This window comes from Cetorhinus maximus, chromosome 15 (genome assembly GCF_964194155.1).
Source record: "Cetorhinus maximus chromosome 15, sCetMax3.hap1.1, whole genome shotgun sequence".
Lineage (NCBI taxonomy): Eukaryota > Metazoa > Chordata > Chondrichthyes > Lamniformes > Cetorhinidae > Cetorhinus > Cetorhinus maximus.
The window spans coordinates 24,527,055-24,540,917 of NC_135893.1; positions in this window are offsets into that span (position 1 = coordinate 24,527,055).

Below are 13,863 nucleotides of genomic sequence, written 5' to 3' on the forward strand. Positions count from 1 at the left end.
TGCACTCTGATGGTTAACAAACTGCAATAAAATATTGTTTTTAAAAAACTTATTCCCTCTAAAGTGGGGGGGGCAGTTAGCTCAGTTGGCTAGATGGCTAGCATGTGGTTCAGGATAAGGCCAACAAGCACTTGATCAATTCCTGTTCCAGCTGAGGTAGACTTGGGATCTTCCTCTTCACTCTGCCCACACTTGAGGTGGAGTGGTGCCCCTCAAGCTACAGAACCAATTGTGAGAAATGCCTTTGGTCACTTGTGGCCAATGGCTAATAATCTCCCCTTTACCCACCTCATCGACACACTCCTCTCCCACACACAATTCCAGTTATTTTTCTTTTAACCTGGTGAATTTTCATCGCATTTCTCATGTACTGAAAAGTTTGGTGTTGTTGGTGCCACCCGTGTGTTTCGATTGGAGGGCAGCCATGCCTGAGAGTATTAACAAGTACACAGCTACGACTGACTGTAAATGCCAGTTCCCATGCCAGGTCATTCTGGTGCCACTGGCAAGTCACTGACCCCTCTCCCTAATGTTTCAGGGCACCCTTTATCATGTTTAATGCTTACATCCTGCTTGAGATATTGGCTCAGTGAAAATAATGATCATGTTATCAAGGGCGCCTTGCTAGTGGGAACACCTAGGATATTCCACTCTGGAAGTGTGATGCACCTGCCTTTGGATTTCACTGTGACTTCAGCTCCTTAAATATTCAGCAGATTTATAAAGAATCATTTAACTATTTTCATCAAATGGCAAATGATCCATATCAATTTAACTGGTAGTATTTTTCCTTCCTCTCCTAAAGATATATAGTTTGCTTCATTGTAATAACTTGTCCAAATGGTTATTCGCAACTTAGGTGGTAAGTATTAGTTAGATATTTAACCACAGGGGCCCACAGCACAGACAAATCCACTCCTGAAAAAGTGACGTTACAGGAAAGCTGTGACCTGATTGGTTGGTAGGAAATCTGCACCAAATTTGAAAAAAAACACTGCAAAGCTAATTAATAAATTCATTACCTAAGTAGAGATGGCTGGGCAGGTGATGTGCTGTAGCTGTATGATGTGGGATCTGGCAGATCCCATTGTGAGCCGCAGTGACCACATCTGCAGCAAGTGTTGGTTGCTGGAGGAACTCCAGCTCAGAATTGATGAGCTGGAGTCCGAGCTCCAGACGCTGCGGCACATCCGGGAGGGGGAGAGTTACCTGGACGCTTTGTTTCAGGAGGCGGTCACACCCGGTAGATTAAGTACCTCAAGTTCAGTCAGTGGTCAGGGTCAGCAGAGTGTGACTGCAAGTGAGGCAGGTAGAGGGATCCTGTGTTCAGGAACAGAGGAGCCTCAGCTCTTGACCTTGTCCAACAGGTACGAGGTACTTGCTCCCTGTGTGGATGAGGAAGAGGGCTGTAGGGAGGATGAGCCAGCTGACCATGGCACCGTGGCACAGGAGGCCATTCAAGAGGGGGGAGCAAAAAGACAAGTGGTAGTTGTAGGGGATTCTATAATTAGGGGAATTGATAGCTTCCTTTGTAAGCAGGATCGAGAGTCCCACATGGTATGTTGCCTGCCTGGTGCCAGGGTGAGGGACATCTCTGACCAGCTTGAAAGGATATTGGAGAGGGAGGGGGAGGATCCAGATGTTGTGGTCCACGTCGGGACAAATAACATAGTTAAGACTAGGAAAGAGGACCTGTTTGGGGATTATCAGGAACTAGGAACTAAATTAAAGAACAGGTCCTCAAGGGTTATAATCTCCGGATTACTACCCGAGCCACGTGCAAACTGGCATAGGGACACGAGAATAAGGGAAGTAAACACGTGGCTAAAGGAGTGGTGCAGGAAAGAGGGGTTCCATTTCGTGGGGCACTGGCATCAGTATTGGAACAGGAGGGATCTGTACCGTTGGGACGGTCTCCACCTGAACCGATCTGGGACCAATGTTCTAGCGAAAAGGGTAAATAGGGTGGTCAACAGGACTTTAAACTAGAAAGTGGGGTGGGAGGGAAGGGTAAAACTCCAAGAAGTATAACTAATGGGAAACAAAGCAGCAGGTTAGCGTGTGGGGGGGGTGGATTCTACTTCATGAAAAAACTGAAAAGAAAGGAGAGGCTATTTAAGTCTCCAGAACACAAAATAGAACAGAGAATCTAACTTCAAGCACATCAGATAAAGGGACGACAATGAGAAAGGGGACGGGAAATACAGGACTTAAGGTGTTGTATCTGAATGCGCGCAGTATACGAAATAAGGTAAATGAGCTTGTGGCGCAGATTGAAATCGGCAGGTATGATGTGGTGGGCATTACGGAGACATGGCTGCAAGGGGATCAGGACTGGGAGATAAATATCCAAGGATATACATCCTATCGAAAAGATAGGCAGGTTGGCAGAGGGGGTGGGGTTGCTTTGTTAGTAAGAAATGAAATTAAATCGATAGCAAGAAATGATGTTGGGTCAGATGATGTAGAATCTGTGTGGGTAGAGTTGAGGAACCGCAAAGGTAAAAAAACCATAATGGGAGTTATGTACAGGCCTCCGAACAGTAGTCAGGATGTGGGGCACAGGATACACCAGGAGATAGAAAAGGTGTGTAAGAAAGGCAAGGTTACAGTGATCATGGGGGATTTCAATATGCAGGTAGACTGGGAAAATCAGGTTGGTAGTGGATCCCAAGAAAAGGAATTTGTGGAATGTCTACGAGATGGCTTTTTGGAGCAGCTTGTGGTGGAGCCCACTAGGGAACAGGCAATTCTAGATTTAGTGATGTGTAATGAGGCAGATTTGATAAGAGAGCTTAAGGTGAAGGAACCCTTAGGAGGAAGTGACCATAATATGATAGAATTTACCCTGCAATTTGAGAGGAAAAAGCTGGAATCAGATGTAACGGTATTACAGTTGAATAAAGGCAACTACAGAGGCATGAGGGAGGAGCTGGCCAGAATTGACTGGGAGATGAGCCTAGCAGGAAAGACAGTGGAACAGCAATGGCAGGAGTTTCTGGGAGTAATTTGGGAGACACAGCAAAAATTCATCCCTAGGAAGAAGAAGCATACTAAAGGGAGGATGAGGCAACCATGGCTAACAAGGGAAGAGCAGTGGGAAACCAGGGGATTGGGAAGCCTACAAAGACCAACAGAGGACAACTAAAAAAGAAATAAGGAGGGAGAAGATTAAATATGAAGGTAAACTAGCCAGTAATATAAAAGAAGATTGCAAGTTTTTTTTAGATATATAAAGGGTAAAAGAGAGGCAAAAGTGGACATTGGGCCGCTGGAAAATGATGCTGGAGAAGTAGTAGTGGGGAACAAAGAAATGGCGGAGGAACTGAATAGGTACTTTGCATCAGTCTTCACAGTGGAAGACACGAGTGACATCCCCAAAGTTCAAGAGAGTCGGGGGGCAGAGGTGAGTATGGTGGCCATTACCAAGGAGAAGGTGCTAGGAAAACTGAAAGGTCTGAAGGTGGATAAATCACCTGGACCAGATGGATTATACCCCAGAGTTCTGAAGGAAATAGCTGAAGAATAGTGGAGGCGTTAGTGGTGATCTTTCAGGAATCACTGGAGTCAGGGAGGGTCCCAGAGGACTGGAAAATCGCTAATGTAACCCCCCTGTTTAAGAAGGGAGTGAGGCAAAAGATGGGAAATTACAGGCCGATTAGCCTGACCTTGGTCGTTGGTAAGATTTTAGAGTCCATTATTAAGGATGAGATTTCAGAATACTTGGAAGTGCATGGTAAAATAGGGCAAAGTCAGCATGGTTTCATCAAGGAGAGGTCATGCCTGACAAATCTGTTAGAATTCTTTGATGAGGTAACGAGTAGGTTAGACAAAGGAGAGCCAATGGATGTTATCTACTTGGACTTCCAGAAGGCCTTTGACAAGGTTCCGCATAGAAGGCAGCTCAGTAAGATAAGAGCCCATGGTGTTAGAGGCAAGGTACTAGCATGGATAGAAGATTGGCTGTCTGGCAGGAGGCAGAGAGTCAGGATAAGGGGGTCCTTCTCAGGATGGTGGCCGGTGACTAGTGGAGTTCCGCAGGGGTCAGTGTTGGGACCACAACTTTTCACTTTATACATTAATGATCTAGATGAAGGAACTGAGGGCATCCTGGCTAATTTTGCAGATGATACAAAGAAAGGTGGAGGGACAGGTAGTATTGAGGAGGTGGGGAGGCTGCAGGAGGATTTGGACAGGTTAGGAGAATGGGCAAAGAAGTGGCAGATGGAATACAATGTGGGCAAGTGTGAGGTCATGCACTTTGGTAGGAAGAATAGAGGCATAGACTATTTTCTTAATGGGGAGAGAATTCATAAATCTGGAGTGCAAAGGGACTTGGGAGTCCTAGTCCAGAATTCTCTTAAGGTTAACTTGCAGGTTGAGTCAGTAGTTAGGAAGGCAAATGCAATGTTGGCATTTATTTTGAGAGGACTAGAATATAAAAGCAGGGATGTGCTGCTGAGGCTTTATAAGGCTCTGGTCAGACCACATTTAGAATATTGTGAGCAATTTTGGGCCCCGTATCTCAGGAAGTATGTGCTGGCCCTGGAGAGGGTCCAGAGGAGGTTCACAAGAATGATCCCAGGAATGAAAGGCTTAACACATGAGGAATGTTTGAGGACTCTGGGTCTATACTCGATGGAGTTTAGAAGGATGAGGGGGGATCTGATTGAAACTTACAGAATACTGAAAGGCCTGGATAGAGTGGACATGGGGAAGATGTTTCCATTATTAGGAGAGACTAGGACCCGAGGGCACAGCCTCAGAGTAAAGGGAAGACCTTTTAGAACAGAGATGAGGAGAAACTTCTTTAGCCAGGGAGTGGTGAATCTATGGAATTCATTGCCACAGAAGGCTGTGGAGGCCAGGTCATTGAGTGTATTTAAGACCGAGATAGATAGGTTCTTGACTGGTAAGGGGATTAAAGGTTAGGGGGAGAAGGCGGGAGAATGGGGTTGAGAAACTTATCAGCCATGATTGAATGACAGAGCAGACTCAATGGGCCGAATGGCCTAATTTCTGCTCCTATGTCTTATGGTCTTATGGTCCTTACCTGATCTCCGCACAGAGGCATTTTCATTGGAGGATATTTATTTGTTTAGCATGTGCTTATTGACCAAGACAAGCAATAGCCTTGTCAGTGGAGTTCTTTAAGCCCCCCATTAGTCAGTGACACTCCTTGATAATGTGAATTGTTGTTTGGACACCACAGCTACAGCCTGGGTTGTCTTGGCGACCCCCTGATGCTGGGTGGCTGCAGAGAGGCCTTGGCCAGTCCAGAAACAGTGTAAAAGGGCCCTACTGTCCCCGTGGGAGATCAAAGCCAGGTGGACGAGCAGTGGGGCCTACGATGAGATGGTGGTTTCTGGTGAGTGGTTTCTCCTGCCAATCCTCCTGCCATAGGCCCTCAGCTGTTATTATCCTCGGCAGGTGGGTTTAACTAGATGGGGCGGTGTGAGGGAAGGTGTGCGGCTGGTGGGTCGAGGAGGTCATTAAATAAGGACAGGCGTGGGTTGGAGTAGACCTTCTGCAGTAGCTGACCTGTTGCAATTACCCTCCTGATGTGGGGAAAGGGGGGCAGTGTTGCTCAGGGCTGGGAGCCAGGGGAGGTGAGTTGGTCAGAGAATACCTGTAATGATGGGCATTGTTGGGTTGAGTTGCACATCAATACGTTTGGTGTGGGCAGATTGGTACCACACTGGGGCACAGCATTCTGCAGTTGAGTATGTGATGGCAGAAGCAGACACCCTTAGGGTGTTGACCTGTGATCCCCATGAGGTATCGGTCAGTTTACTGAGGAGGTTGTTGCGGGTTTTAATTTTATCCACAGTCTTGACGAGGTGCTGTCTGTACATGAGGGTTCTGTTAAGGATGATGCCTAGCTAAATAGGGTGGGGATCGTGCTTCAGTCTCTGGCCATCCACAGTGATGTTCAATTCCTTCTTAGTGCTGGCATTGTGAAGGTGGAATGTACGAGAGGCTGGTTTGCTGCTGTCGATTGTGGGCACCATGTCTTGCAGTAGTCGGCCAGCTTTGCAATATCGTTATTTAGTGTGACTTCCAGCTCAGTGAACATCTGAGCCTGTACTTCAGAGCAGATGTCATCTAACAGATAAACTTCCAGGGCAGCGCTGGGGGGTATGTCATTGGTGTACAAGTCGAAAAGGGTTGGGGCTAAGACACACCCTTAGGCTAGTTCATTCATCTGCTTCCTCCAGGCACTAGCCTTGTCACCCATATGCACCCTGAACCATCTGTCCCTGAGTAGCAGTTCAATGGCGTCAGTAACCCTGGGAGGGAGAATTCTTGATATTTTGACGAATAGGTCAATGTGCCAGACTGTACTCAGGTCTTGCAGTCAGGTCAAGGAAAATTGGCCTGTTTTGAGATTCCTTTGAAAGCCATTTTCAATGTAAGTGGTTAATGCGAGGACCTGATCACATGTGCTTCCTCCTTGTTGAGAGGCTGCTTGGTCCGCACTCTGGACCTTCTCCATTCCTGGCTCGATCTGCTGTAGGATTAGGTGTTCAAATACTTTGAAACATACTGGCAACAGGAATATTGGCCTGTAGCTTGATGGTAATTTTGGGTCTTTGTCTGGTTTTGGTAGGCCGATAACTTTAGACATGTGCCCGGATTTTGGAAGTCTTCCCTCACATATGACCCCTGTAAACAATTGGGCCGACCAGGAGCAGGTCAGTGGGTCAAAGTGTTTTAGGAATTAGGGAGGATGTTGTCATAACCAGCAGCAGTGCCCAGCTTGAAGGTTTGTGGAACTTGTGCAAGGTGGTGAAGGGTTTGGATTTGGATTCGTAATTGTGTTGCCTATAGAAGGATCTCCACTCCCTTAGGTTTGCCTCCTCACTCTTCTCTCCATGCCTTTCTCATGTGAAGGAGATGGCTCACTACCTGATTGGCATTTACAGACGGGCAGCTTGATGTTAATGGTTGCTGAGTTGCTCCGAGGTGGTGTAGGGCTCTCCAAGATATCTGACTCGAGCCGGTGAAGTCTCGGTTCCCTGTTGTTCTCTTCCCACCTGGCTCAGGGAGCACAGTCCAGGGATTCAGTCAGATAGCCTATCATGTATGTGTCATCGGAGGACTCATATTTTTGGAATAGGGACACAGGCTCCTGTTCCAGGCAAGGTATATATATATATATACACACAGGGTGGTATCCCCTCGGAATGGCTCTGATGGTTGCTTTGTAGATGGCTCAGCAGAAGTTGACTGTACGCCAGCTCTATGCAGATGTTCAGGATGGCACCGTTATAACGTATAAATGTTCCAATTTCTTGCTGTGTTCTTCCCGGTCCTTTGAGTCGGTGCCGATCGGTAGTTGACGTCCAACGTGCACCAGAGGTGGTCCGCACTGGCGGTGTGGAGAGTTGGGGAGGGTTTGGTATGATGCAGAAAGTGGTGTGTACTGTGGTATACAGATACTGTGTATCTGTGTTGCTGTGTACTGAACTGACCCAGCACAAATCAGGAGAGTAGTCACCTTTCCACCGAGCTGAGTGGAAAGCCCCGGGGCTGTTTGCGATCGCGGACGAGAGCGAGGTCATGCTGCGAGGTCCAGTTTGAAAGTTTTTCACCATCTGCCATTAACCTCGATGGCCCCAGTCTCTGTGGTGGTTTAGTAAAGTCTCCAGTATGTCCAGCTTCCTGTGGTAGGAGGAGGTGTCAGCTGTGGCTCAGGTCATAGCACCCTCGCCTTTGAATCAGAGGGTTGTGCGTTCATGTCCCACTCCCGGAAAACCAAGAACTGTGATTGTACTCGAAAGAAGTTGCAATCTGTGACTGTTGGTAACTCAAAAGAGTTTCCTGTGGTAGGATTGGGAGGACCTGTTGGCTCCAGCTAGCACCAGGGGGCTTGTGGACGTTTGCAACTCAGAAGGCATCCACCTTGATGATGTCGGAGGATTCAGTGGGGAACAGATGGACTGTGTCGGCAATGGTTGCTTGGAAAAATACGATACGGCCGTGCTTAGGGTGTGCAATATGACATAGATCGAAACCATCTATCTTCTACCTCACAGCTTCATCTGATGGGAGATGTGTTTCATGAATGCAGATCCCAATGATGACATGTTGTTGGGCGCAGCTGCTGACTAGGTGCCTCTTGGTGACAGATAGTTCCTCCGTGTAGAGTTACAGGATGCAAAATATGGGTCCAATGGTATGGGAGCCACAGGATTTCATATTGCTAGTGGCTTTTGATTCCATAATACCGGAATTCTTCAAGTACAGACTTGTTGAAATGACTGGAGAATGATCAGGAGCAGGAACTCTGGATGACATTTCGCCCCCTCCCAAACCTGGTGGAACCGAGGCCTCTAATGTCCCCTTGGGGGTCGGTTAGCTCAGCTGGTTGGATGACTAGTGTGTGGTGCAGAATAACGTCCACAGTCCTGGCTGAGGTAGTTCTTGGGGTTTGCCTCCTCATCTTGTCCCAGCCGAGATCAGATTGGGAACCAAACAGACACCGTCACAGTCTGTCTTTCTCTCACCTCCTGACTACACTGTACATCAGGATATGGGGCTAAGCCAGTTTTTCTTGACAGCTCCATATTCAGTGGTAGAGGAGCATTTCTACTGTGTTAAAAATAGGCAAATGCACTAAAGAGTTACTGTAATTTGACTTCAGTCTTAACCTGCTCAATAAACAGAAAATCATAGTTACACAACAAAAATAGCGAGCAAGACTTGAAAGTGCCAAATGCAAAACACTCTCTTATTCAGTATTGTCGGGTTGCTAACTGTGTAAGTTGTAGAGTTGTTTATTCAGCAGGTTAAAGGTTACTCACAGTATAACTGTACAAAGTTATTGTGTAAATATTTCCTTGCTATTTTCAAATGGAAAGTGTAACACTTAATTCCCCATTCTATGTTTTTCAAATAAATAACTTAATTCTTGGGAAACTAAAGAAGTGAGAATGAACCATGTTCTGAAAAGCTGGTGTTCTTTGCCACCGTGTGGTGCTTTGTAGTATTGCAATGCTTTCTCCTGAACTGAGGAATGACTCACTCTTGTTTTTCAGTATATGGGTTGGCACCACAATAATGTGCAGCCACAGGCAACTGTAACGTGGACGGATGGTTCACAGACCTGATTTCAGTGGTTGTCTGGAACACAGAAAAAACTGATCAGGTTACCAATCGTTAATTGATTGTTTCAGAAACCAATGGAGACAGTAAAGAGCTGGAGGCAGTGGAGGGAATTTCCATGATGCTGGTTCACCATGTCAGAGGGATTGAGTTATAAGTGAAACTTAGAAACTCAGACACTTTTGCCTTGGAAGGAGGTAAATGATAGAACTATTTCAGATTTATTGTTGGAAAAAGAGACATGCTGTTGAAGCTTTTGGCCTTGCACTCATCAGGACAGATTTGCAAGAATACCAAATCACAAAGGGAAAGACAATTCCTACTGCGTGGGAAGAGGGTGCTAAATGGTTAGCAAGTGGACTCTGACAGAGGCATTGCCATGGAGAATGCACCTGGGAATAGTTAACTGCCAAGATGTTGTTTAAGTCCAAACCAGGTAAGTCAACTCTGATTGGTCAAGGCATTACCATGAGGAATGAACCAGGGAATGGCTGCCCCCCAAGCTTTTGTTTAGTTGAAAAAGGAACAATGTCTGGACACGTTCTTTCTGTTTGCAAAGGACAGGGCCCTGTGTGTGATTGACTGGTGGGTCATGTCAAAGTCACTTGGCAGACTGCCTCATCACCAGAACTTTCAAACAAGATGTAGCTTGGCTGGTGGTGAGAAGGGCCCTCTCTGTCAGATCCTTCCTGTATGCCCAGAGTCTCTCCCCCTCTGCATGCTGCCCTCGAAGTGACTGCAGTGGGGAAGAGACTGCCAACCACCTCCTTGTGGAATGCGCCTTTGCAAAGCAGGTCTGGAAAGAGATGCAATGGCTTTTCTTGAGGTTCATCCTGAGCAGTTCCATTACACAGGACCCTGTGCTTTAGAGGCTATTCTCAGGGATGCACACCAAGATAAACACAACTGCTGCTGGAGGACCATCAACTCAGTGAAAGACACTCTTTGATCTGCCCAAACTTGTTGGTCTTCCAATGCAAAGAGTGTTGCTGACTGGCAGATTCCAAAGTCCAGGACTAAGTGTTCAGGGACACATTAAATCTTGGGGAAACTGCCACAAAGGCCAGTAGTGTGTAAGGCCCTCCTGCCATAGTAAATCAAGGGGCTGGAAACTGTATCAAACCCCTTGGACTGTATGTTTGTTATATAAACAAATATTGTAAATATAACTGGGGATTGTATGAGACACCTCAAGGTACCCCGCACAGCATTGAAAGAAACAGATCTGTTTTGCACTTTGTGTCCGGTCAACATTGAACTGTTATGTAATATACTTTTATAAATCTTATGGATAATGTATATTTTTGGAAAAAAAAAATCAGAGATATATGGGACAGTCATGTGGCAAGGGGAGGGAGAATGGCAAGGACCAAATTAAATTAACAATAGACCCAGTTTTTTCAGCTAGCTGTGCCCAGCCGGCTTGAGATGAAACTGTGATGTTGCTCTGCCAGTATTGAAGCAAGTGATGGGTTGGGAAAGGAGTGGACTAAGGAGCAATTCCTGAGACTATGACTGACGTGTCTCTTTGTGGTGCTGCCAGGGCTCTTCCTCTGGCCATTTGGCGAAGTTTCCAAGTAAGACGTCTTTCTCTCCTCTAGGCTGTGATCTGCCCATTGGGCGTCTAATGATAACCTCAAGATGACAGCGGTATTCTTCCATCTTGCTACTCCGACATGGCAACACTAATTCAGTGAAGATTATGGCGTGTTTCCATTAATCATGTGAGGCCAATTTTATAAATTCTGTGAAATAAAATAAACACTTAATCACACAGGTCTGACCAGACTTAGCTGCCTCCTCATTATATGATTTTTTAATTCATTCACGGGCTGTGGGCTTTACTGGCTGGGCCAGCATTTATTTCCCAACTCTAGTTGCCCTTGAGAAAGTGGTGGTGAGCTGCTTTCTTGAGCCGCTGCAGTCCATGTGGTGTAGGTACACCCACAGTGCTGTTAGGGAGGGAGTTCCAGGATTTTGAGCCAGTGACAGTGAAGGAACGGCGATATATTTCCAAGTCAGGATGGTGGGTGACTTGGAGGGGAACTTCCAGGTGGTGGTGTTCCCATCTATCTGCTGCCCTTATCCTTCTAGATGGTAGTGGTCATGGGTTGTGTGTAAGACTAGGCGGCTTACCATTGGCGACTGGCAGTAAGTAATTGACACAAGCGTGTGACTTCTTTTTAAACTGCCTCCTTGAACTTTGCAGATTATTTCACAGAAACCCCCAGCCCACTCTCTATGGACTCGTCTCTAACGGTTTCCTCCCTGTGGCTAATTTCCCATTACTGCCAGCAACAAGGAAGCCTGACTCACGCAGCTTCATTTCCCCCTCAGTTACTTCATTTGCCCAAATTTATCGAAAAGTTTGACGAATCGAAACTTCACAATGTGCTGCAGGATAAACCCTGAGCTGGTGCCAAGGAGTGTTAATCCTTGCCTGGCTGTAGTCCCACAGTTACTTGTTGTGCTTTGGTGCTGCTGCCTGAGTGACTATTCTTTACAGGTGAGCCTTTGCAGTGAGAGTCAGTAAGATATTCAACATTGTGGAGGGGATATCATAGTCAAGCTTGACACTATGCTCACTCAATCTCCACACAGCGCACAACTAGCAGAAGTCGCTGGTTAGCAGTCAGGATTGCCATCAATTGTCATAAGTTGTCATCAAGTGAACCCACTAACTCCCTTTATAATTGAAAGTACCCCAGTTTGGCTGAGATTAGTGAAGTTAGCACTGGCCAGGAGTGCTGCTGTCAGCAATATGTTGCTCTTTGGTTTCCTAGGAGTACTAGTATAAGGGTACTCAGGTTTGCAAGAGTTAATGTGGGACTGGGGAAACAGTACCGCCCATATTATGATGTAGCGAGTCTCATGATAGACTGTGTGTAAAGAGAGCCTAAGACAGGTTGGCATGAAGGTAGCACCTAGTTAGGGCCCTACCTTGGAGATATGTATATGGTTGTGTGTTAACAATCAACGGTTTATGTTCAACCGCACAGGCCTCCCGACCTCTTAGCGAGACACCAAACAACCTTAACGCACAACAGACATCCCAGTGTCTTGGCGTTTATGGAAGATGGGAGGGAGGGTGGCGAGAGAATTGCTACACTGGTAATGATTCATAGTGTTCCTGACATCTTTCCCATTGATTTTATTTTTGGGATTTTTCCCTATTATCCTGATACTTTGGTGTCAGCTTTGTCTCTCAGTAGTAATGCTCCCACCTGTTGATCAGAAGGCTCCAATGATTCGAACACACAATCTAGGCTGACACTCCAGTGCAGCGTTGAGGAAGTGCTGCACTATCGGATGTGTTGGCCGTCAACACGAAACACTAACTCTCTTTCCCTCTCCTCAGATAAATTGACCTGCTGAGGGCTTACAGCATTTTCTGTTTCTATTTCAGGTTTTCAGCATCTGCAGTATCTTGCTGCCCTGTTGTGTGAGGATGCAGAGATGGGGGTTATTCAACAGGCATCTTTCTAATTTTCACAAGTATGGAGAATTTAGGTCCAGACTAAACACTATTTTGTTGGGCACAGGATTGAAAGACTAGTAGGAAACAGTCCAGAGTTACTGGCGTCGAAAGAAAGAAATTTAGGTAACTTCTCTTTCTTCATCGAAGGACAATAAAATTGATTAGATTGTTGGTAGGGTTGGGGGAGGGGTAACAAAATACCGTGGCAAGATTTAAAAAGGGGTTGGATGAATTTCTATTAGGAGAGGGGATATAGGAGGCAATCAATTCCAGGATTATGGTAAGGAAACCATGGTTTAGAAGGTAGGCAAGATAGATAACTGGCCATCTTGGCCCTGGCTATCATCTTCTCTTAACCAGTTGCTCAAGATCGAGGATGACTTGCTTCCATTCTGCTTTGATGGGTTCTGACATGGCTGATAAGTCCAATGTGCGTTCTGCAGACTCTGACACATGTGGGGCAGTGGCTGCTTGGAGGGTCAGGTTGATGAGTTGTTTGTGCTGTCACGACAATGGACTGCTGCTACAAACTACCTATGGACGTACTGAACTTTTTTTTAAGAAAGTTCTGTGTTTTACAAAGAAATACAAGTAAAAATTGATCAAAAGATGGCTGATAGTGTAAAGTGAGCACTTACTGGAAAATTCCTATGTGGATCATATTGACAGACCTGTCCTGAGAGAACGTGGAATGTCGCACCTAAAGAGGTGTCAAGGCCTACTTCAAACAGAGACACTTGAAAGGAAGATATGGAAAATGCGAAAGACTAGATTTCTAATCTCCTGTGTTGGTGGAGACAATAGAGACTGATTCCCACATCTCAGCAGTCATCCAAAAATCCATCTCCTGTTGACTTAAATCTCATATGCGTAAAATGTTCTGAAATGAAAGAAAAATGGACACTGGGTGCAAGACATGACTGTTTTCCCTCCCAGGAATATACAAGAAAAATTGGTTAAAAAGCTGGCTGCAGGCCAATGTTGGTGAGCGACAGAAACAAGAAGAAACACCAGCCATTCGTCCCCGGAAAGACAAGCAGGCGATTTCTCTCTTTCTTTTGCTGGGGGGCAAGTATGTTCTAGCAGAGACCACAAGTGAAAAGAAAGAAGACAGCCTCTTCAGTTACTCTGCCAAGACAGCCAGGATTCCTTCCCTGGGACAAGACAACAAGTGTCTCCAACAGTCTGCGAATCTGCCAAAGTCAGCTCTACCAAAATCACTCAACTTAATGGCTGCAATGTACCACCATCTACGTCTCATGGACAAGCCAAAGACT